At 46.2% G+C, this 26,345-nt stretch overlaps 1 protein-coding gene across 1 annotated transcript in view; it reads right to left on the bottom strand.

Moving 5' to 3' along the window:
- The window catches only part of SLIT3 (slit guidance ligand 3), a 609,330-nt gene that overhangs the window by 579,482 nt on the left and 3,503 nt on the right, over positions 1–26,345 (bottom strand). The window lies entirely within an intron of this gene.

Genomic DNA, 26,345 nt, shown 5'->3' with positions numbered 1-26,345 from the left:
TGACTGCATTTCCACCCCTTGCTTTCAGAAACTTTTTACTCATGCTCTGAAAATCAGCGGTATCCCTGAGTCATCGAGCGTACCTGGGAAAGCTTACCATGGAGTCATTCATTCAGTCATTATTTGCAGATGGAGACAGAGTCAGGACTGAGCGAGATCCTGGGGAGGCACAGGCTATAATCAATCCGTAACCCTCCACGTCCCTGCCCTCTAGGACAGATGTCCCACAGGCCAAATGGAGCCTTCAACCTGTTTTTGTTATGGCCCATGAGCTAAGAATGGCTTTTATATTTTTAAATAGTTGAAAAAAATCAAAAGAAGAATAATATTTCATGACATAAAAATTATATGAAATTCAAATTTCAGAACCCATAAATATAGTTTTCCTGGAACACAGCCTGCTCATCTGTTTATAGATGGTCTATGGCTGTTCTCGCACTATACGGACAGTTGAGTATAGTTGCAGCTGGGACCGTATGGTCCCCAGAGCCTAAATATTTACTATGTAGTCCTTTACAGAAAATGTTTGCTGACCTCTGATCTAGGAACTTGTATAGTCCAGTAGGGTCGAAAACAAGGAAATCGCAGTGTTATGACTGAATGTTTGTGCACCTCAAAAAAAATTTCATATGTTGAAGCCCTAGCCCCCAGTGTGATGGTATTTGCAGGTGGGGCATTTGGGAGGTAAATAGGTTTAGATGAGGTCACACAGGTGGAGCCCCATGATGGGATTAGTGCCCTTAGAAGAAGAGGAAGAGGGACTTACCTGGTGGCACAGTGGTTAAGAAACCGCCTGCCAATGCAGGGGATGTGGGTTCGATCCCTTGGCTGGGAAGAACCCACGTGCCATGGAACAACTAAGCCCGTGAGCCACAACTACTGAAGCCCGTGCACCTAGAGTCTGTGCTCCACAACAAGAGAAGCCACTGCAATGAAAACCCGTGCACCGCTATGAAGAGTAGTCCCCCCTCGCCACAACTAGAGAAAGCCCGGGCACGGCAACGAAGACCCTACACAGCCAAAAAAAAAAAAAAAGAAGAAAAGGAAGAGACACCAGAGCACCCTCTCCACTATGGGAGGACATAGAGAGAAGGTGTCCATCTGCAAGCCAGGAAGAGAGCCCTCACCACACTGGCTTTGATCTTGGATTTCTAGCCTCCACAACTACGAGAAATCAATGCTGTTTAAGGCACCCAGTCTGTGGTATTTTGTTATAGCAGCCCGAACTCAGACAGACAGTAATCACAATAACAAGAATAAAAACCACAAAATATTAACACGGAAGGTGATGCATAATCGTTCAGTGTGGGCACTGGGATCATACTGACACTTACTCTGCACTTGGTACACTGACCTAGCAACACGGCTCTGGAGAAGTAACTTAAACTGTCTGTGCCTCCACTTCCTTGTCTGTAGAATGGAGCTAATCACAGTGTCCTCCTCCTTGGGTTGGGTCAAGAATTAAGCAAGTTTATTCATGTCAAGAGGCTAGAACAATGTCTAGCCCAGAGGTGCTCAATATCTCTTTGCTCTTATTATTACCAGTTCCGTGTCTTACACAACGCCAGGGGGAGTTGTTCAAGACCATACAGTTAGAATGGCACCCCTGGAACATATAATGTGCACAGTGACCCAAGAGTTCAGCAACATGGTTGCCCTGATTATAGCTAATATGATAACGACGGCTGCACAGAGTTGGGAGAAAGAGGGGGAGCAAATACTCCATTCCAGACGGAGGAGGCAGGTCCCATGTATTTTTACTGCCACATCATTCACTCTTCCATTACGAAAGACACCCAAGATGACAATGTCAAATGAGTTGCAGGGGCCTCCAGCCCAGACTCTCAATCTCTATGCCTGTCTTTCTCCCAGCCCACAGCCCCTGCTCGGTCATCCTGGGGCGGGTCCCCAACACCCATTCCTGCTATGACACCTTGCTTCTGATCCCTCAAACTCTCGGGCTATGGGCTATTTTAAGCCCAAATTAAAGACTCCTCTCTCCTGAATGGCTGCAATTTCAGTCTGTGGTTTGTTCACTGTGACGTGGCTTGGGGCCGTGGTGTCGGTACGTGAAGTGCTTCAAGGGGGTAAACTATTCTAAGAAGGAGGCAAGGGACTTTGCAGGAACCGTCTGACTGCAACCCACTCTCCGTGGAAAACACAAGCACATGGATGGACAAATAAGAAGAAAACAATGGGAGAGTCCCATATATCTGGATAAGGAAGCTGAAAACAGCACTACATAAGAAGCAAGAAAGGCTTGGAAGCTATGGAAGGCTTCAGACCCCAGAGAAAAGGATTTGTCACTCTAATTCCATGAGCTCAAGTCTGTGTTTCTTCGTCAGTCTCTTGTAAGAAAGATCTCTGAGCCTGATACAGGCCTTTCGATCTACAGCAACCTTTCCATAGATTTTATGGCACATGGGGTAGAGCTCGGGAAGCTGAGACCACAGGCAAAGCTTCCAGGGCCACCCCCTGGGGGATCTGGGTCTGAGTCTGGTGGTGGGCAAATGAGCACAGTGCTGGTGAAAGCAGGCAGGTGAGGACAGAGGGAAACCAGAAGGAAACTGGGTGGGAGCAGGGCAGAAGCCCACCAAGCTCCCCAAGTCAACATTCTCTGTCTAAGCTGGAGGACGCACAGACAAGAGCAACCAGGGCCCCACTCTGTGCCTGCCTCCTCCTGTTCCTAAAGGGACAGATGAGCCTTCCAGTCATACTTGGAGGGCAGAGTCACCGCAGTTTCTTCCCTGGTCCCATTTGCAGCCTCTTCAGAAGCCTCCACACTAACCCACTGGCCCAGGTCAGTTCCCGACTTGGCCAGTTGCATTCTGCAGGCTTCCCCAGATGCTCAGTCAGCATGGGCTCCTTAAGCAGCCTCTGCAGATGAAGCCAGCTCCAGAAGAGAACATCTCCAGAATCCTGAGTCCATCCTGGGCTTTGGGTTTCCAGACCCTCACACAGACATGAGGGAGACTGTGGCCCTTTAGCTGAGTGCTCACACCTTAAGTGGCTAGAAGAAGGTGTGACACTGGCTGCCCACCACTAAGTCCCACTGTACAGACCCTGTTCTGCTTGCTTGGCAGTGAGAGTTTTTTAAAAACGCCCTTTTGGGGCTTCCCTGGTGGCGCAGTGGTTGAGAGTCCGCCTGCCAATGCAGGGGACGCGGGTTCGTGCCCCGGACTGGGAAGATCCAACGTGCCGCAGAGTGGAGCGGCGGGGCCCGTGAGCCATGGCCGCTGAGCCTGCGCATCCGGAGCCTGTGCTCCGCAACGGGAGAGGCCACAACAGTAAGAGGCCCGCGTACCGCAAAAAAAAAAACCAAAACGCCCTTTTGATGCAGACGTAGAGAATGGACTTGAGGACATGGGGAGGGGGAAGGGTAAGCTGGTATGAAGTGAGAGAGTGGCATTGACATACATACACTACCAAATGTAAAATAGCTAGCTAGTGGGAAGCAGCCGCATAGCACAGGGAGATCAGCTCGGTGCTTTGTGACCACCTAGAAGGGTGGGATAGGGAGGGTGGGAGGGAGGGAGACACAAGAGGGAAGAGATATGGGGATATATGTATAGCTGATTCACTTTGTTATAAAGCAGAAACTAACACACCACTGTAAAGCAATTATACTCCAATAAAGATGTTAAAAAATAAATAAAAATAAAAATTTAAAATGCCTTTTGGCTGGGCATGAGTTCCCCAGTTCACTTACGGCCCCTATTGGCCCCCATCACTCCCCGTGGCTTCACAGGCAGCCCAACTTACCCATTTATACAATCTCCCTGGCCCAAGGAGGTCATTGGATTTGCTTCCAGACTCCGCAATGACTAAATGCTTTCCTACCTAGTGTGAAAGCTCCGGCGCCCAGCGCACTGCGTTACTCAAGACTACCTCTCCAACAACAGCGGGTGATTTAAATGCAGTGATGTGACGGCGTCTCCTACACACAGCTTCTGAGACCACGTGAGGAGAGAGAAAGGAAGCGGAGGGAATGAGAATTACTCACCCAACCGTCATTCCAGGAGACTTGATCCTGCCGGGCTACCGAAGCGTACCCCAGCGGCTCAGGGACAAACTGATGGAGATGGCTGTAGGTGAGCCAAACGCTGGCTCCAATAAAATTGAGAACAGCTGGCCCTTCTGAATCCCCTGGTCCCCGGGGACCCGGGCTGAGTGCAGGCCAACAAGCACCAGCCCTTTCCCCTTTTCCTTCTTGTCATGCCTAATTACACCAGGATCGTGCTGAGTCAAGCAACCTGCTGGGGTGGGGGCCCAGGCGTGACCTTTCCCATTGCTCTCAGCCAGCGCGTGGGGCTCAAGTAGCCGTGTGCATTTCCACCAAGAAACCCAAGAATAAACTCAGCGCCGATGCGCACGATGCCAAACGCTAAGCCCCCCACCTCAGCCCCTGGGAGGACGGCCCCTTCTGAACCGAGGGAACAAAAGGGCCTTCCAATAGCCACACCACCTGCATTCAGCCCACCACCTCCTGCCCTCAGCCTTGAAACAGAGCCCCCTTGGCCAAGGAACATGGCGACCAGCAGTCAGCCAAAGGCAGCCCCAGGAAAGGGAAGCAGGCATGCTCGATGCCCTCAAGGATCCTCCTGGCCTGGCCAAGCTTTTACCCAAGGCTTGATTTCCAATCCCTGCACCCTCATCCTAGAGTCAGAGATGCCCACTGTGCACCACTCAATAAGGAAGGTCCGGCCTCACCCTTCTCTACATGTGCACCCACAAGCAGGTACATGCATAGCCCTCTGTAATGACCCAGAGAAAACCATGCAGCCAAGTGCTCTAGGTCAGGGTTCCCAACGTTGGCTGCATATTAGAATCACCTGGGGGAGTGTTACAAGTCTTGCTTCCCAGGCCACGCTTCAGGGCAATGAAATCAGAATCTCTAGGGGTAGGTATCAGGCATACATGTTATTTTAAAGCACCCCAGATTCCAGTGTGCAGCTAGGGTTAAGAATCATTGCTGTAGGTGAACTGAAAGCCCTGGAAAGTTCCATCCACCAACCTATGCTTTGAGGCTGAGCTCCCAAGCTGGAACTGAGCTCAAGGTAGCAGGCAGACCCTCAGGCTATTGGCCACAAAGCCACAGAGACTGGTGATATTCATTCAACAAACATTACTAAGCACCAACAATATACTAGGCCCTCTTCTAGGGATCTAGAGATTGTTTCAAGGGGTATACTCCCAGAGTTCAATTGGCTTGCTATTTGGGTCTTAATGAGGTTGGTCTCTGAATTACCAACCAACCAGCCAACATTTATTTACCAAACACCCGGTGTGTGCAAGGTTCTGCGAAAGGTGCTAAAAAGTATAAGGTGAAATGCCTGATCCCTGGGCGTTTAAATCCTAAATGGCAAAGCCTAAGAATTTGCACATTTAGAAATAAAAACACAACATGGTATAAAAGGAAAAATGAAAGTGCGATTGAACAATTCAAACTAACAAATACATACCAAGCAGCAACTCTGTGCCAGGCACTGTGCAATGCTAGAGGAAAAACAAAGACAGGATCCCTGTCCTGAAAGAATCTGGACTAGAGCAGTGGTTCCCAAAGTGGGGTCCCCCAGCTAGGGGCATCGGCATTACCTGGGGACTTGTTAGAAACGCACATTCTTGGGCTTCATCCCAACCTACTGAATCAGCAGCTCTGGGGGCGAGGCCCGTCAATCTGTGGTTTAACAAGCCCTCCAGGTGATTCTGATGCCTGTTCAACTGGAAGACTAATTAATGCTATAGGAGTAGGAAAAGGAAAGACATCTTTTTGGGTCTAGAGTTGATGAGGGCCTTGAAGGATTTGAATCTTGGCTCTGACATAATCCTTAAGCAACCATTTTAACCTCCTTAGGGCCTTTGTTTCATCAACTGTGAAGCAATAATAGGCAGCAAGTGGTAACAAGGTCTACCATATAGAGTTGTATGAAGATGACATTGGACAATGTGTGAAAGTCACCAGGACGGTGCCTGGGGCCTAGTAAGTACTCAGTAAAGGATCTCCAGCACTAGCAGTCATGATACAAAGGAGCTGGTCAGCAAAAGGAATGCTGACGGAATAAATGAAAGAATGAACTAATTAATGCATGATTGATGGGGACTGAGTTTGGCAAGCTTGGAAAAGCAACAAAGAACGGGGACTCCATCCAATGGGCAAATGGGGAGATGTTCAAGATAGGACAAGGGCTTCTGAGACTGAGTGGTCAGAACACATGGCAGACCTTGAGACCAGCATCTCCCTGGCTCACCCTCCAAAGTGACCCCAAGGAAGGCTTTTGTGCCCCAGCAGCTTGTGTGTTGCTTATGCACTTGGGCTCTGGAGTCAGATGTCTGGGTTCAAGTACTTACCGGTTGAGTGGTCTTGGGTGAGTCATTTAACCTCAGTAAACCTCAGTTTTCTCTTCTAAAAATGGGTATAATAATAGTACCAACATTACAGAGTTGGGGTGAGAAGGGAACATGATAATGCATATAAAGCAGCTTGGTGCTTTAAATACAGCGAGTGACCTCTAAACATTAGCTCTTTGTATCACGGCACACAGCTGGGTGCTGTCGTGACCTCTGCTACACTATGGCTGCCTGGGATTTGTCAAGCAGAGCGGCAGCTGTACGCTCTAGCGCAAGATCCAAATGACACAACATGGCTGTAGGTTTCCTCATAAGAGCAACAACTGCCAAGGAGTGGGCAGCTGCCTACTTGCAGGTGGTGTGCAGGTGCTTCTCATGTACAGGTGCTGTACACATGAGCCCTGGGTCGTAAGTATCACTGTGCCCATTTTGCAGATGAGGAAACTGAAGTTTAGTGACTTATCAAAGTTATACGACTATCAAGTATCAAAGCCTGGATTCAATTTAGCCCTAATTCCAAACTCCACGGACTTCGTATTACCACGAAATCATCCCCAGATTTCCCCCAGAGGCTGCCTAAAGACCTTGCCAAATGGGATTCGCCCAGTGGCAGTGCCAGAGGGCTAGGCTCTTTCATGGTGCCACTGTGTCACACAACACATCAGAAGGGGATAGGGTTCAGAACTCTGAGTCTGGAAGAGGGAAGTAGGTAGGCTGAGGACAGGATATGGTGGACCCTGCAGGACATCAGGTTCTTGGATTCTAAGACTGCTCCCTGTTTGCTAATAACGATTGTTTGTATACTGTATGTCTGTGTATCTGTGTGTGTTGGTGGGGGGGAGGGGTGTCAGAGGGGAGGGGAGGCAAAGACTTTCCTTCCCAATCCAAAAATGGTTACCTAAGCCTGAACACAAGGGAGAACAACTGACCACAACACACAATTCACATCAGCTTTTAGAAACCATTTCCTTCTAAAAGAAGCATTCCAGCCTATGAAACAACACAGGAAGACGAATCCCTTTTATCTCCTCCCAGGTTTATTTCCTTAAATGTCAAATTATGGCCTTCTTTCTTCTTCCCCCAGATACCAGCTGTGACTCCGCCAACAGTCAAGGGGATCCTTAGACCCACAAAGGCTCTTCCTGAGGATTCAAACTGTGCCATGAACGAATGGAGAGAAGTATGGTTGGCCTCCTGTCGTCCCTTGAGAGCTTCTAGCAAAGATTCCTGGAGTCCAATACCAACTTCATCCTCTTATCCCCTTTGGTCCAAAGAGCTGCCTGGATGCTCTCAACCAGAACAAAGAGGACACAGCCTGGTTGGGATTCTGAATTTTTATAACAATTACTAACAATTCACGCTCCCTCAAACCTTACATTTACCTGCAACGGGCCATGTTACCTTCAGCTGACCCCACCCGCCAAAAATACCACTGAATTTTCATATGTATCATCTTGGTGTTCCACAGTTGCCATGGCAGTAAAATTTACACTCAACAGCCTCACTGCCATTTCCGACTACAAATGGAATTAGTCTGTTCCCAGTTTGGTTCAGCAAAAAAAGAAATATGCATCTACTATATGCCAGGCCCTATGCGAGGCATAATGCCCCGGGTGCTGAGGGGAATAAGAAAGGGATTTCTACAAGATGTTACTCCTCTACAAAGCAGAATTTTTCTTTCTCTCGTGATGAGATTATGTTCATTAAATTGCAGTAAAATATATATAAAATTTACCATTTTAACCACTGTTAAGTACACAGTTCAGTGGCATTAAGTACATTTACAACGTTGCACAACCATCGTCACCATTATTTCCAATCTTTTTCGTCCACCCAAACAGACACTCTGTACCCATTAAGCACTAACTCCCCATTCTCCACTCCCACTAGCCTCTACTAACCTCTAATCTACTTTCTGTCTCTATAAATTTGCCTATTCCAGACATTTCACATAAGTGGAATCACATGATATTTGTCCTTTCGTGTCTGACTGATTTTGCTTAACACAATGTTTTCAAGGTTCATCCTGGTCGTAGCATGTATCAGAACTCCATTCCTTTTTAAGGCTGAATAACATTCCATTGTACGTACATATCTCATCTGTTGATGGACACTTGGGTTATTTCCACCTTTTGGCTATTGTGAATAATGCTGCAATACTGACATACAAGTACCTGTTTGAGTCCCTGCTTTCACTTCTTTTTGAGTATAAATTTCCTCCAAAGTAAGTGGAATTGCTAGATCATACGGCAGCTCTGTGCTTAACTTTTTGAGGACTCGCCATACTGCTTTACACAGAGGGTGCACCATTTTACATTGCATTCTCATTTCTCCACATCCTTGCCAATACTTAATTTCTGAGTTCTTGGTTTTTGTTTTATTGTTTCGATTATACCCATCATAGTAGGTTGTTTTTTGCAAGAGAAAACTGGCGAGATAAGAAATGGTTTGTTCACCGGAACAGCACAGGTGCACACGGGTGCACTCAGCACAGCTTTGTTGAATGAATGAGTGAATGAATGAATGGGCTCTCCTGGTAATAGTACTGTATTACTCCCTTGAACCTGTACAGCTCTTCCTTTGATGGAATTTGGAACTGGCACAAGGAAGTCCAGCTCCACAAAGGAGACCCAGGCAGCAACTGAGACCACAAGTATCTCAGAGCTTTAATTCAGGGACCATCGGCACCATCTTTCTGCAATTGTTTTCCACGTCTAGGAATCAGTAAAACCTGCTGCTTTAGAATCAGGGGAGCCCACTTGGTGGAAACTCAAAAGTAAGAAGACTCTAAGCTATAGAGCGGGGTGGTTAAGAAATCAAAGCTATGGGTCAGACTGGCCTGAATTATGGCTCTACCACTGGCACATGTGTCAACATGGCAAACTATCCTCTGTGCCTCAATTCAGACCTAATCCTATTCTTGTAAGGATTAAATGAAACAATAAGAAACACTTTGCACAGTGCCTGACGCAACGTGAGGTCTCAATCAAAGTCAGCTTTTATTATTACTATGAAGCTCCAGTATCAGTGCACAGACCCAAACACCCCCACCCCCTCAGGTACTTCCTCTGATCCCCAAGACCCCTGGGGAAACAGAAGGGGCTCACTCCAGGATGAGGGCAGACTTAGTCTCCTAATGATTTTCCAGACTGACTGGAAGGACTGCTGATACCCATCCGGAGGCACTGCCAGGATTAAAGATGAGGAATTCAGCCTTGTTTCTTCTCTGCTTGGGCCACCAAGCCCTCCCAGCTCATTTTGGCAAGGGGTTTCGGGAGAGAGCAGGTCCATCACCACAGCTCCCCTGCAAAGACCTAGAACCTTAGGAGATCAGAAGGAACTTTCACTATATGGGACTGGAGTTGGGTAGAGTTTCCAAAGAGAAGGTTGACTGACAAGCCGAAAATTCAGGAAGAACAGCAAGGGGGGCTGTCCCATGAGGACCTGAGAGCCAACACGGAAGGAATGAGCTATGAGACCGGGCAGGGTGGTATTTCATGCTGGCAGCCCCTTAATTCTTATGTGCGTGGAAGGCAACAGCGTTCGGCCTGGCCTGACAGGAAGCTTTGTATTTGACTGAAGCATGCTGAAAATATCAAAGTCCTGTGGAATAAAAATACAGCTCCTGGGCCCAATACTTCACCTATAACCTGAAAGTTTTATTGCATATGAAGACCCTCAAGCTGAAAGCCAAGCCACTGGGGGTGGGAGGAGTACTAAAGAGCAGGACCCTACAGGTGTGTGGGGAGCCACGGCTGTAATCAGGCAATAACCATGGATCTTACTTATTGAGCACTAGGCTAGATGCTTTCCACACACATTGTCTGACTGACACGGTATGGCAGCACCACTTGTGAGGGAGGTTAGCCCCATTTTGTGGAGGAGGAGACTGAGGTTCAGAGTTAGGAACCTGCTGAGGAAGGTGAGAGAAGGAGAAATTTCTGTGACTGGTTTGGCACATATTAGGATGAACTCTGTGAGATGACTACTTTCAGCCTTTCCTACCAACAAAAATGACAATTCCATAGGGTTCAACCTAACAGAATGCATTTTATGTATTAATTATTTATACAGTAATTACTTTAGCACATAATTTAATTAATTTATTATATAAGTTATATCACACATAAATGTCCTATATTATTTACTGGTTATATAATGGTATCTATACATCACATCATATGCATAAGCGGCAGAGTGCTTAATGGTTGAGAACGTGGATTCCTGACTCGGACTACACCGGAAACTTGGCTCTGCCACTTACTAGCTTTGGGACATCAAATAAATAATGTATCCTCTCAGTGTCTTTGTTCTTCATCTACACCATGAGCTAATAATAGTACCAACTCCACAGGACTCGTGTAAAAAAGTAAGGGAACACAGGCCACGCGCGAGAACGGTGCCTGGCACACAGTACTGATTAGCAGTCATCGTGCCTGCTTTTGTTCACCGGTGCCTTGCTACAGCCCTTGGCAATAGTCAGTGCTACCTTGATTTTACAGAGACTTGTGCGGGTTTACACATCCTGCAAGAACGCATCAGCAATTCAAACGCAGGTCTTTCTGAGTCCCAAGCCCTGCTGTTCTTTCTAAGCTGTCGGCTTCTCCTGGTAGTCTCTCTGAGCCTTCATTTGCCATTTGGTGAAAGGAGAGGTTGGGTCAGCTGATGTTATGGTTCTTCCCAGCATCCTTGTGTATCAAAGCAACGGCAGCAAAGACAAACAAACAAACAAACAAACCACGATCAAATGTTTTCAGTTCCACTGAATGCAGTCTCCTTAGCCACGTGGCTAGAAGCTTTCTGTATTTAGGGTTCCAATTTTTTTTCCTTTTCTGCTATTTCTTTCCAGAGTCCTCAGTACATTTCCTAATTAATCACTCCCACTTAATTTCCTAAAGCAATCACATCCTCCCCACAGGCAAGCAGCCTCGTCTCAGGCAGAAGCACACACACCAGCTGGTCCCACAGCTACGTGGGAGTGTGTGAGCAGCTTTTGGACACAGACCAAAGAGTGGCACAGACGCAGGAAAAACGCAGCTTGAGAGCTACACTCAGAGGACACTCTTCCCGTCCCAGTGACATGTGGGTTTCCTGGTGATCAAAAGGACACTGCGATTTGGTTCTCCAAGGAAACCCCAAGATGCAGAAGATCCGGCTGGAGCATCCCAGGATGCAGGGAGATTCTACCGGCGGCTACTTTGTGATTCCAGGCAGGGCAATGCTGGCGAGATAGGAAGGCTTAGATTCCGCTCTCAGCTTTTCCGCTTATTTGTTGTATGAATTTGGGCAAGAGCTTTCCTTTGGTTGAGCCTCAGTTTTCCCACCTTTAAAATGAGAACGGTAATATATGCCACACAGTGTGGTGTAGTGTAGGGAAAGAGCCACAAATGCGACAGCCTAGAGGAGCCTGGAAGCTGATATCAATGAGGGAAGTTGGGCTGAGCCAAAGAAAAATAACACGATGCCAAATGGCAGCTGACACACAGTCTCAGGGTTGGAGTCACAACAGGGAGTGGTGGGGACTGCGGTGAAATGGAGACATGCCTCATCTAAACACTAGTCAACCACTGCCACAGAGCCAAGCTGAACCCCTGTTGCCAAAATTTCCAATTTTTTAAAAAAGAAGCCAGAAACGGATTTTTATATGAATTCACGAATCTTAAAATGTTGGCAAGAAATTGACACTAAAAAAAGCAAAAAACAGAAAAACACCAATATGTGAGTCAATACCATGTGAGCCAAGCACAACACTTTGGAGGGTAGTTTTGGCCCCCTGGCCACTGGTTTGCAAATTATCTCCATGTAAGTATTAATTGAGACAATGTAATAATATATCAAGTACTTAGCTATGCACATAATACATAATAAACACTCGATAAATGGTAGCCGTGGTTATTATTATTATTATTGCAGTTAACTTCTCTGTAACTCAGAACCCCCATCTGTGACAATGGACATAAGGCTCATGGACGTCTGAGAAAATCCCTGAGGGTACTACAGAGGTTAACCATTGTGCATACATATTGATGCTGCCTTATTAATTGAAACGCACTTCGTTGAGATTAGATAGGACAGTGGTTCTCAACCAGAGGTGATTCTGTCCCCCAGGGGACATCTGGCGATGTCTGGAGACGTTTTTTTGGTTGTCAGACTAGGGAAGGGTGCTACTGGAATCTAGTGAGTAGGGGTCAGGGATGCTGCTAAATATTGTAAAATGAGTAGGACAGCCCACAACGACAATAAAACATCCCGCTGAAAATGTCAATAGTACTGAGGTAGAAAAACCCTGCGTAGACGGAAGTTTCCCTTTGCATCTCCTTTGTAGAGAAGACTTTATTAAGACAGAGGTGTGGACAGGTTCCTGCATGGCAAGATACAGGAAAGGCTACAGGGTACAGGGAAAGAGGGACGGCAGTTGGGAGAACAAGCAGATATACAGATAATGATCTCCTCTAAGAGTCCGAAAGCCCTGCTTTCACTCTGCTTCCTATAGAACTTTTTCATCATTGTCTTAACAACTGTCACGTCAACATATTTCCTTAAAAGATACTGCTGAAGCTGCACCAATTGGAAAGTAGGATCTGGGGAAACAGAGAACTTGAGAGAGAAGCTGCTTGAGGCAAGGTCACTCAGCAGGTTGCAGGGCAGACCTGGGAGAGAATCCTCTTGGGTCCTGGTCCAGGTCCCTCGGGAAGACATCACTCCATTTTGCTGTTGTCATAGTAATTATAAATCAATTCTGTCTACCCATTAAAGCAGTTATTCCATAGAATGCTCTCACAAAGCATTGTTGAACTCGCCCTAGCTATTTTATGAATGTAAAAGTAATCAGATTTTTGTATATTCTATAATTCCAGCTACATTTACCATCGGCCTTCACCTCAAATGGTACAAATAATCTGGGTTATATTACACCGTGGTTGTCATGCATTGCTATGACTGCTCCAAACAAAGAAAACTGCTAGAAGCAAAAGCAAGCAATTCTAGTTCACCTTAGGAGGGGAAGGGAAAGGAGAGTGACTTTTATCAATTCCTACATAATGCTAAGTGTTTTATATAACTTATTTAATAGTCTCTATAATTGGGAACTTTTCTTTAGATCAGTTTTCTCACACACTGCTGCACATCAGAAATACCTGGGAGCTTTACAAAATCACAACATCTGGGAAGCACCTCAAAATCATTAAATCAGAATCACTGGGGATGGGACCCAAGCACCAGTAATTTTTAAATCTCCCCAGGTGATTCCAACATGCAACCAAGTTTGAGAATCAGGATTTCAGGACTCATTATCATTATTTTACAATGATGCTGACATCCTAAGAGCAAAGTGAACCTGCCTAAGGGCACCCAGCTGGTGAATGGTAAAACTGTGATTCAGACCGGGGTCTGCCTTTCTCCAAATGCCAGGCATAATCTTTCTCATTATGCCACTTTCTCCCGGAAGTTTGCTATCTGTGGCTTTCTCAGTTAGAGTTATTTGGTTGTAAGTTTGTGAACTTGAGCAAACGGGAATTCACTAGAAGGCGATCAGGGTCTTCTGGATTCAATGGGAATCTTAAAAGCAGGTCTGGGAAAAAGGAAAGCAGGCACGTCTCGTCCCTGCACAAGTGCTTAGATGATCTGGCAAGCCATCATGTCCAGTCTCTTTGTCCCTCTGGTTCAGATTCCAGTTCCAGGGAGGAAGCACCAGACAGACCTGACTTGGGTCATGAGCTCATCCCTTGACTAGGAGAAGGCAAGGTCCCTGATTACAAATCCACCAGACTGTATCCTGGGAGTGCAAAAGACAATATTCCTCTAGGAAGCAAGACTGAATCCTGGGCAGCCACAACACAGCATGTCTACTATGAGGGAGGGAATGGAGGGACTTACTCAAGTAAGCAAGAAGACATAAGACAGTCTCACAGGTACACTATGAACTTCAAGTAGAACTCAGCAAAAACCCGGAAGCCTCTGTAATCAAAATCAATGAAACAGATAGGGTCATTCAGAAGAAAGTTGCCATCGGAAAAGTGGCCATGAATGGCCTCAAAATCATTTGCAAAATATTGTGAGTTTGTGCGTTTTTCTAAGAACACGGTCAATTTATTTTATCAGATTATCTAGACTTTTTTTTTTAAAGGATTTTAGGAGATCTTAGGGATGAAAAGGAGAAGCTCTTAACAGAGCTCAGGTCCCAGAAACTACCTGGAAAAATGAGACCTGGTGTCCTGGCCTGGCACCACACAGACAAGGCTGGTAGAGCTTTGCCAACTTTGACCCAGGAAAACAACACTTTTCAAAAAAAGCAAAAACAAAAACAGACACAGGTAAGAGTTAGCATGTTTGCCTGTAGTTACACAGCAGTAAGGAAGAGGATAGTCCCAAAGGAAAAAAGAAATCAAGGAAGCCGAGGGCGCTCTGGGGTCAAAAGCGAACAGGGGCCATTACAGTTCAATTGCAGATGTGTTCAAACAGAGCACTCTCCCAAGCTGGCTCCTTGACAAAGGGCCAGTTCTCTATCCTGTGAGGCTATCTTCCCAGACCTAGGTATCTACAGACCCTAGTATGCAGGGACTTGAAAAATGAGGCTACTGTGTAATTAAATATATAATTACAATTAAATATTTAATTGTTCAATGCATAAATTCATGGATGAATCAATATACAAACAAGAGAACTATAATTGTTAACTGTGGTTACTCAGTATACAGGTACTATGTATTAAGTCCCTACTAAGAATCAGGGACTGAGCTATAGTAGCTTTAGATGACCCATTACCTAACCTCACAATAACCCTAAAAGGTACTTACTATTATACTACACCCATTTTATAGACGAGGCTCCTAGGACTCCAAACAATGAAAGGACTGGTCTGTTGACACATGACAGTAAGCGATGGGATCTGAAACCAGATCTGTCAGCTTGAGCATCTGTGTGCTTGCCGCGGCTCCAGGATGCCTCACAATGTTCATGAGCATCAACTATGTGTTGGGCATTTTGCTAATTCTTACAACAATCCTTGAAATAGGTATTACTGTCTCCGTTTTTTTTTTAGATGAGGAAACGGAGTCTAGAAAGACAAGTAACTTGCCAAAGGGCACATTGTGAATACAGATTTTTTTAAATCCAAATCTCTCTGGCTTTAAAGCTCAGGGACTTTCCAGCAAACCTCCTGCCTATCTAATTCAATTTGATTTTTTTAAATGTGTTGACTTAGTTTGATTTTCACAAGCATTGTACAAAGCCCATAGAGAAACATAGCTCCTGCCCTCAAGAAGCTTTTGATCTAGTTAGGAGATTAGTTACACAGTATAAAAAATAATGATGATAATTACACGGCTGTAGAGTTTTTTAAACATGGCCACAAATTCTTTAGGACTTCTTCCTTGGAGAAGTGGTTCCTACACGTTAACCTGGACTAGCTTGTGTTGCTTAGAGCAATAGAATACAGCAGAAGGAATACTATGTTCCTTCTAAGACCAGTTCATAAAAAGCCAGGCAACTTCTGCGTTGTATACTGACACAACCATTCTTAGAGCTCTGAGCCTCCATGTAAGATGTTAGGTCACTCTAAGGCTGCCATGCTTCAAGGAAGCTCAAGCCACATAGAGACGTCACATGTGGGCACTCTGGTCAACACCCCCAATGGAGCCCAGCCTTCGAGTCAAACCACCTGGGTGCCAGACATATGAGTGAACAGCCTACAGATGATTCTAGGAGTCACCCATTCAAGTCTCCCCCAGTCATTCCCATTCTCTAGATGATGCCTCATACATCACAGAGCAGACACAAGCCACCCTACTGAACCGTGTCTTAAACCCTGACCCAAAGCATCATGGAGCATAATAAAATGGCCATTGCCCTACAACACTAAGTTCTGGGGTGGTTTGTTAATCAGTAATAGGTAACCAGAATAATGGCTTTTTGAGTGGATATTTAATGCCAGGCACTGTCCTCTAAGCTTGACATGTATCACCTCATTTGATCCTCCAGCAGCCCAAGGAAGCAGGTGATTGTTAAAGAACATGCCCAGGATTGCTTTAACTAGTGATGGCATTCAAGCCCAGATCACACTAATTCCAGCATCAATACTGTAAACTGCTCTGCTATAGAGGAAGGGAAATTCTGTCTTTGCAGAAAGTCTACAAAGCCCAAATCCAATCAGTCTTAAGAAACATGCTATTTTTGAAACTAAACATCTTTTTCTTTCTTAATTTCAGAAGGCTTACTGTGGAACTGAGCTAATTATTTGAGCCTTAATCAAGGACCAGCCACTCCCTGAAGCAGCTGTCCTGGCCTCTCTACTGCCTCCAGAAAGTCCCTTGGGTTGGTTGGATATTGGCTCCAGTCTAAACCCCAAATCCCAGCCCCTAGAAGTAAAGATGCATAGGGCTAACATGATCCTTGGAGATCGTCCAGTCTACTCCCTTCATCCCCTTATAAGACGAGGAAACTGAGGCCCAGAGAGATCAAGTGACTTGTCCAAGGTCACACGGTATGTCAGAGGTACAGCCAGGTCTCCAAATTCCCAGGCAAACATTCTTTCTACTACACCATGCTGCAGTTGCTAAAAATTCCCCAGAGCTGCCTCCCTCGGCCCTCCTCTTGACAAAGCCGTTTTCCCCGCCACACGCCCACACAACTACACACAGTCACATTTGGCAAAAGGTGCCCTCAGCCCCACTCTGCTCATGAAATGCTGTTTTGCAATGAGGCCTCTTTGTTCGTTAGCGACACAAAGAAAACTGTAGTGCAGTCTTCTCAGAAGGAGATGTTTCTTGTTTTAAAGACGGAAAGAGAGCTTCCTGGCTGAATATGGCTCGAATCAGCATGCAGCTCCAGTCGGGAAAGAACCCAGAGGAGATTTAGGTCTTTGCAAAATTTCTAGAACACACGAAGAGGGCACATGGCAGGAAGAAGCTTATGGGAAATGTTTCAGAAAGTATTAAAAGGTACGCCTAAACAGAGTAAACAGAGCAGATTGGTTACCATCTTGTGGTATGAAGTAATTAGAAGGGGGGGGCGGCACTAGAGTTGTTAAAAACTCTCATGAAGCGACTGGCCTTCCCATTTTGGATTTCTGCTCTAGTCCTGTTTCCCAGCTGTCTTTTTGATCAGGGATTTTCCCTTTCTAGACCGTAATCAAGCTACCTTGGTGCCTGGAGCCCTCAGGATAGGCTCTGAAATCCCAAGTCACCCATTTGGTGCCTTTCCTCTGGTTCCACATTATTCCTCATTGTTTGTACTAGATTTGGTCTCTCTTCCATCTCCCTAGTTTCCCTGATTGGCAGAGGCCTCCTTCAGCTCTGAGTGATTGTTATCGAGGCCCAAATGCTGTGATCAAGGATGAAATGAAAGCAGGACAAACTTCTCATGAGGGCAGCTCACGCCACAAAGCTGAGGTCCCCACCAATCACAGCTCTAAGACATGTCTCTGTCCAGGTGGGTTGAGAGCAGTGGGGAGTGGGTAGACCAGATGATCTCCAGAGATACTTCAAAAGCCTGAAACCCTCTCGGCTAGGGGAGGAAATGAGAGAGGGAGGGACAGAACCGAGTTCCATGGCAGAAATTCAGGACTTGTAAGCTGGCAGCAGATGGAAAGAAAAGTGCCAACTTCTAGCAGGAGGAGATGTAGTGCATGCATTTCTTAGGGCTACCGCAAGCCCCAGGTCCTCCCTTCCGGAGGATCAGGTGAAGGCCACCCAGGAGCCACCCTCCTACACCCATGCACAGCACACATCTCCAGGCACAAGACGAGATCTCCAAAAAGAAACTGGGCCAAATGAAAGTTCTCAGACCCCTCCCCTCAAAGTGATAGGTCTTCCCTATCACCTTCCCCACGCCTAGGCAAACCTGCCCAAACAGCCAATTTCCGTCCAAAGCCCCCCCACCTCATTTTCCCCTGGGAAATCTCCTACCTGCTTTGTTAAACCTAAGAGAGAAGAATGAGTGAGTGAGCACCACAGGGAAACAATGGCCAGTGGTCTGGTTACAGCTGGACTGGCCCAGGAGGGGCAGCTGGCCTCCCAAAGGAGGCCCTGTATCTCTTCATGGCCTCAAATACTGCTGCGCTGTGCGTCAGTGTTTATGAAATGCTTCTCAGATAAGGTCAGTGTTCTACGCAGAGTTAGGACTCTAATAAAATGCAGAACTTGTGCTGTTTGCCAGCCAGCTGCGGAGGCATACTGGAATTCTTTCTCGGATACAATTGTTCTCAGATTAATATTTTCCCCATGAGTTTTTTTTTTATTCTACTTGTACTATTTTTTTTTTATGATGTGTGAGGTTTTCTACATATTTATACCCACTAAAAGGGATGAGTGGGGCTTGCTTTCATCAGTGGTTCCTGAGGGCTTGGTGTCCCATCCTTCATCTCCCGCAACACCCCATAAATGTCCTCTCTGAACCTAGCGTGGTGGCCTTCGCCTTGTCAGTCACTTGGTGGGAAAGGATAGCCCAGATTGATTTCCACATCATTTTGAGCTGTTCCAGTGATGAGGACATTTCACTTGCCTTAGTCATCATTGAAGGCACTCAACAAATAGCTCCTTTAAATGACTGCATCCTTCACAGAGCCCCTCATTTGGTTCTACTTTCTTTTTTTCTTTTTTTAATAAATTTACTTTACTTTTGGCTGCATTGGGTCTTCGTCGCTGCGTGCGGGCTTTCTCTAATTGCAGCTAGCGGGGGCTACTCTTCGTTGTGGTGTGTGGGCTTCTCACTGCGGTGGCTTCTCTTGTTGCGGAGCATGGGCTCTAGGCGCGCGGGCTTCAGTAGTGTGGCACGCGGGCTCAGTAGTTGTGGCTCGCGGGCTTAGTTGCTCCGCGGCACGTGGGATCTTCCCGGACCAGGGCTCGAACCCGTGTCCCCTGCACTGGCAGGCAGATTCTTAACCACTGCGCCACCAGGGAAGCCCCTGGTTCTACATTCTTGGAAACTGCCACTTATTAATTACTAAGGCAAAAAGTCCTCTCAACTCCACCCACTTGGATTGCCGACATTAGTGTGAGGCTATGTGTGCATTTGTAAAAGATGCATCTTGATAAATGAAAAGGAAAACCTCAATAAAAGTTCAAAAACATGGGTGACCCTGAGCAAGGCCTTTGAGTCTTCTGAGTTTCCTCACCTGTAAATATAAGATTCTAAGATGAACCCTGATCATCTTTCAGATGCAGGATTTAGATATTGTGGGTGGAATCAGTAAGGTATTCCCACGGCACTAGATTTAGGAGACATTTGCAGACATCTGATCTCAGTTAAACCTTGCATCAGATCTGTGAGAGAAGTGTTATTCCCACCATTCTAAAGGTTACAGATGAGATGATTAAGACTCAGAAAGATACTCCTATAAATTTCTGCAGTTAAAAAAAATGGATGGAACCCAGGATTCCACCTAGGTCTTTTTCCTCATTAAAGGTTATATCACACCATACTCTCCACTGGTTTCCCATTCAGACCCCTTCGAAACCCAACGTATAAAACACTTTCTACCTATGTTCTAGAGCTTGGCAGAGATGCAGAGGAGAAAAAGAATATCAGGAAAGTGCTAGATGGTCCAGAAACTTTTGTAACACATTTCTGAGCAGGACAGCTCTCCAATGAAATCATCATTGCTGAGCTTTTCAATCACAGAAGAATCTGCTCTATTCTCTGCTTGGGCTGCAGGGAGTTTAAGAGCATGTTGCATGTAATTCATCATTCACAGAGTCCAGCCCCAGAGGACCTCTACACACCACCCTGGGCATCATAAAAGGCTTCAGATGGCCATGAAGATGAACTCTGAAGTTGTTTTCCGGACACAGTCGTGGATTGGGAGTCTCCAGTCTCCAATGAAGATCCTACGAAAATCCAATCTCAGGAATTGAAGCTTAGATGGTCAAAGTCCAAATTCAGTACTAGGCAATGGAGAGCTACACAGAGGGCAGGATCGGGCAAGAAGCCAATCTGGAAGGGTCAAGGCAGGGGCCAGGAGCCGCTCAGGCTCCAGGAGAGATACACAAGATGCACAAGTCCATGGTCAAGCCCATAAGCCTCAGATTAGAAGAGGACCATGGACACACTATGCAGACAGACCCGAGCCAGGGTATACACTAATTGAGGGCAGGGGAGCAAAGAGTGGGTATGGTAGGTAGCAGACAGTAACGAGGGAGGCTGAAAAACTCAAGAGGGAGTCAAGCTGGGTGGTTAAATGTGCTGGCAGACTTTCAGGAATGACAACGCACACTGCTGCCAAAGTGCAGAGTGAATCAGGGGTCAGGAACTCAGACTGGCATTTCGGACAAGAGAAGAGAAGTATGAGCCCACACAAGTAGTGATAAGACCGTGAAAAGTGAGGTCACATTTAGTCCAGCCAGGATGCACCTTATACGCATCCTGCACCAGCAGGACCCGACCTCAGGGTGGCAGGAGTCCAGAGATCATGGCCGAAAGAAGGCAAGTAGTACAACTAACTGAAAAGGAAGGCGATCCCTGGCAAAAGCTAGGCAGATACTCGTGGGGGAATATATCGGTCAAGAAGCCTCATCAGAACTGTTCCTGGAGAGTTTATCCCCTCAAATCCAAAATAAAAATTCATAATAATTAGCCACATAACTATGGTGATATTCTTCCTAAGACTGGATTCAGCCCTAAACTCCCCTGTTAGATAAAACTGCCTTAAGCGCAGCTCCTGTCATTTTAAATGGGGCTCAGGCCCTCTTAGGTTCCATGCAACCGTGAACTTCTGCGAATCTAAACCACGTTCCCACTTCTACCCATGGGAACGTTATTCACCCTCAAGCTCCAATTCGAATGTCACCTACTTCCCCAAGCTGGACAGGATGGCTCCTTTGCCAGGTGTCCAGAACATAGCCTTGGCACCCCTCTCAGGATGCCTTACATCAAACAGGTTCTCCCTGATTCGACTGGATATCATTGTTGTTTTCTTTTTCTTCTGGTTGTTCTTTGAGAATTGGGTTTAGAAGACAGGTAAGGGCGGCTGACAACCTGGAGGAGGAATGACATGACCAGTGGTTGGAGCACAGACCAGAGACCAGCCTGCCTGGATAAACTCTGGCTCCACTTCTCCCACCTGAGGAAGTTACTTCACCTCTCTGACTTTGTTTCCTTATCTGTAAAATGGGGACACAATGAGTTCCTGTCTCACATGATCGTCCGAAGATTGAGGCCATGCATATAAAGGGTGAGAAAAGCGCCAGGCGCAAAGAAGGGCTCCATAAATGGGAGCTGTCATGGTGGTGGTGACTGTTGTTGTTATTATTTACAAAGATGTCGGGAGGGCCTCAGCCCTCTCTGCTTCATCCTCCATCACATTCATTCCAAGCACTACTCAAGCAAATGAGCCCTGTGCCAGTGGGCGCCCCGGATGGTAAAGGAAATCACTTTGAGAAACTCAGGCTTCTCAGCTGAGCCATGCTGCTGAAAGAAGGGCCCAATTTCTCAGGCTCAAATATTTTACAGGAGAGAATAACACACATATACACATCAACACACACACACACACACACACACACACACCCCACATCCCATGCTGATGGGGCTTCTGGCACCAGCCTGACAGAACAAGGATGAAGCAAACGTCATGAAGGAAAAGGCTACCAGAAACCAAGAGTTTCGAGAAAATGCAACAAACAGGGGAATTAAACATTAATAGGAAATCATTCCAGAGAAAATACGAACAGAACCCCAGGGAAAGAAGATGCTACAGGCTAATAAGACCTCAACATTTTTATCCACCCCAGCAGGAAAGAACAGGACAATGTATTTTTGCAATCCACACCCCAGACCACAGAAAGACTTGGAAAAAAGCAGAGAGAACTCTTGTTGATTACACTGACAACCTGGATAAAGATCTGTAGGGCAAGCTCACTAAAACTGCAGAGGAAATGAGGAGAGGAGTGCTTATTGTGCTAGAACGGAAAATCAAAATAAAAATGTTCCTGAAAAGCTGATGAAATGAAACTATTTGCCAAAATTTAATTAGGACAAATGCAAAGTGTTGCACTTAGACGCCAAAGGGTCAAGTGCACAAATCTGGGATGGGGGGAAAATAGGATCAACGGCAGGGAGGGTTGGGGAGACACTGGGGATGCAGTGAACAGCTGGGTCAAAATGAGCCAACGCAGGGGCGGTGGCTGTCCAAAGCGAAGAGGTCCCTTTAGCATGCACTGATAGAAGGTAAGATAACAAGAGAGTGCAAGGTCTCATCCCAACTAATAAAAGGCAAAGAGAATTGGAATCTATTTAGAAGAACATAACTAGGAATGGGGAGAGTGCCTGTCTCAAAGTCTAACACGCACAGAATAGTTGAGGTGATTATAAAAGTTTATGGAGAGAAGGGAAGACTTGGGTAAGTGGGTGTGAGAAATGCGAGAGCAATAAGACGTTTGAAATCCTATCATTTGGGAAAAGGATTCTGCTTGCTCTATGTAATAACAAGTAATGGGAGATAAGTTCAACCCCCAAACAAAGAAAAATTTCTTCTTAGAACTGCTTTTAAAAATGGAATAAATTGCCCTAGAAAGAACTGAGTGCCTCACCACTAAATGTAATCAAACCAAGGAGAATGACCACTTTCTCCAAAGTCGTGCTGGTGGAAGATCAACCTGTACGTGGTTGGAACTTGGACAAGAGGACCCCCTTCAACCTTGAAAATCCATATTTTTCCAAATCAGGTTTTATGTTGAGCATGCTATGGAAGGAAGACTACAGTCAGCAAGAATTATGGTAATCAAAATGATAGGAATATTTATGGAGGATGCACTGTGATTCAGGTAGTCTATATATTCAATACTCACAGCATCCTATGAAGGGGTATTATGATTATTCCCATTTTATAAATGAGGAAACTGAGGTCACCCAGCTAGTTAAATGGTAAATTGAGGATTTTTAATCACACACACTCGTGACAATGTTTCCCAGGGAACGGCTATATCAAACGTGGTGCTAGCAACAGACCCACGGAGACCACAGAGAGTGGGAAGGAGAGCATAGCCTTTGGCAGACCAGCACTAGCAAGATACCAATCTAGGTCTCCAAGCAGAGGATTCTTATTATGAGCTCTTCCCACCTGAGTAAGATGGGTTTAAATTTAAGGCTGGAGAATCACGAACAATGGAGAGCCTTGAAAACGCAACACCAGAAACCACAGCCGGGCACCCTCTGATCTACTGTATCCAGAATGAGTGGTGGTTCAGAAAACCTCTCAGGAAAAACCATACCTTGTTCTTTTTTTGTCTTTGTTGTTTTGTTTTTCCAGCAGTTCTAAAAAGGGTTAAGACCACCTTACATAATGAGGGTGGAGCATGCTAGTAAATACAGCTGTTTCAAGTAAAAGCAGTAACAGAGGCAGACACGGGAAGTCAGTAAAAGGAGGTATTTAGGGAAAGACGGAAGGAATGAGCATTGAAAAAAAAAAAGTCAGGGCCAAAAATTCCCCATGAAAATCTGACCCCCCAAAATAAATAAATAAAATGCATTCCTTATTTAAATATACCACAAAGCAGCATGCCCATGGAAAAGATACAAACCACTTCAACCGTAATCCCCGTTTTATGGAACAGAGGCCAACCTGGGCTTAGCCGGGGAGGAGAGGGAGGGAACCAGGCACAGGGAGACTGGGCAGAGCCTACGTGCAGGCGAGGAACTTGCCTCGACAGGCACACTTCAAGTGGCCATCTCCAAACTTCCAGCTGGATGGGGCCCGAGGTGAAGAAATGGAAGTAACAGCTGTGGTCACTATCATTAAGAGTTCGTGGAGGCCTATGTGCCAGGTACTGTGTTGAGCACTTCCTGGGCCTTATTTCATGTAATCGCCCCCCAGAGGACCATCTACTCTTCACCCTTTACAAGTAAGGAAGGGTAGGTGGAAAAGCAACGTACTGGGCCTTGTGCTGAGTGCATCACGTGGACTGCCTCGGGCCACATTCACAGCATGTCCGCAGGGCCAGAGGGATTACCATCCCCCTATTATAGGCATGGAAATATGGTACAAAGGGATTCAACAGACAGCAGCCCAGAGGAGCGGAGTGACCCGCCCCAGGTGCAACAGCAAAGATGTAACAAAGCCAGAATTTAAACCAGAGCTGTCTCATCTCCAGAGCCCAGGCCTGAACCAGAAGGCATGGGGCTCTGAAACCTTCTTGCACGTCCCACTCAGTGCAAAAGATCCCACCGCTCTCGGACCCACTGTTCTCACTTTCCAGGGGAGAAAGCACTCAGCGACAACAAACAGAACTGGGGAGAAACAAAATAACAATCAAAGTGGCAAAAATGCCCAAATAAACATGGCTCAGCTCATGGCAAAAGCAAAACTTAATAGTGAACCTACAAATACTTCGATTAATACAAGCAGAGCAGCAATCAAAGACCACAGAGAGTGCAGGATAATGCTGATGAGCTCCTGATTAGAAAGTCGCATGGTTTAGGTGTTCAGGATTTCCAGCTCTTTTCACGGGCATGTGCACAGTAGGAGTTTTGCAAGGTTGCTAAGCAACGTCTGGCAACCAGACTCCAGAGTGGATCGCTCATTATGAGTCCTTGGTAACTCTAGTAAGGCAGTCATTTTAGTTCATGAAAGACAAATTTTAGAAACCCTTAATAACTCATATAATAGGTTACTAATAAGTGGCCCTTAGCCATACATAAAAAATGCAGATCTATAACTGCCCAGCTTTCACTTGTAAGAACTAAAGACTCGTACTTTTGAGATTCATCATTCATTTATTCAACACATACTTGTTGAAAACGTACTATGTGCCAGGCGCTGTTCTATGCTATGGGGAAGAGGCCCCTGACAGTTCACCAGTGAACTACAGACTATACACCAAAAAACCACAGACTATACTAGAATTCTACTTTTAGGAAAATGAGGCCCAGAGAGGTAGAGCAATCTGTTCAGTGTTGCACAGCACACTGGAGGCGGATATGTTCAGCTGCTCACGTCCAGGCCAGTAGGCTCGGCGGGAGAACACTGCTTCCCGGAAAGGCCACGTCCCCATGGTTGGTCAAGAGAGGCCCCATGATCCACCAGCTTGCCCCCGGTCCGCTGAGCTAGCCCCGAGGGCTGGCAGTACCAGGATGCAGGGCTTGGCTGTTGAGCATCTTGGAAAGTCTCCCACTTGACCTCAGGACCTCTGTGGTCAAGTAAGGGAAAGCCTATGACACGGTGTTGGTTTTTATTGGACCCAACCACCGGCGAAGCTTGCCGTCATCTGGAGTGATGGAGAAAATTAAGTTACCACATTCTCACGTTTCAGCCTTTAGCCCGTATTCCTTCGCAAACAGGAAATGTTTATTTAAATACAGCAGTCTCCAGCATGTTCCAGAGCCAAGTGAAAAACCAAAGATGTCCACTCTTGCCCCGCTCCACTGTTCAGGCCACCACCTCGCTGCGGGTGAGAAGTAGGCCTCTGCCTGCCTTTAGGCAGGACGAGGCAAAGGGGCCCTGCGTGACAGTTCATTTTCATCTGTCTCCTCTTTTTCCAGGCCGAGATTGTGGTTGGAGAAGAATTACATCTGTGGGCTCCTTTTGTACTCAGAAGGGTAAACGCAACATCTGTTTACTCTGTGCTCCATGGTAAATGTTTTGTTTCAGGCACCACCATTCACTTCCTCTCCCCTTGTCCTCTCTCTTTGCTCCACGGATAATAAATTACACTGAATTCTCCTCTGCATTTATTTAGCTTTCTTGTGGGTGTCACCTCCCCATTGAGGGGGAAAAAAAAAATGTCGGTAGTTTATAAACAACAGAGAGTTTCTCTGTGTGATGTGCTGACATTATGGAGAATATGCTAGAACACAGACCCCTAGCTCTGATACCAGCTTAATTATGAACAATTTAACAGGCCCCATTCCAGGCCTGAAGCAAAGTCCAAATGGTGACCACATTATCCCATTATCCTCATGGACGTTTGCTTTAATGGCGTGCCATGGGTGGACAAGGCCTCACGAGTCAACACTACCAGAGCAACAAACCCTCCCTCCCCCCACACACACACCTCTTCATAAAAGCC

This window comes from Aethalodelphis obliquidens, unplaced genomic scaffold (genome assembly GCF_003676395.1).
Source record: "Aethalodelphis obliquidens isolate GAN/ISIS:26980383/991018 unplaced genomic scaffold, ASM367639v1 scaffold52, whole genome shotgun sequence".
NCBI lineage: Eukaryota > Metazoa > Chordata > Mammalia > Artiodactyla > Delphinidae > Aethalodelphis > Aethalodelphis obliquidens.
Note: the sequence above shows the minus strand (reverse complement) of the source record. Positions and strands in the feature narration are given on the sequence as shown.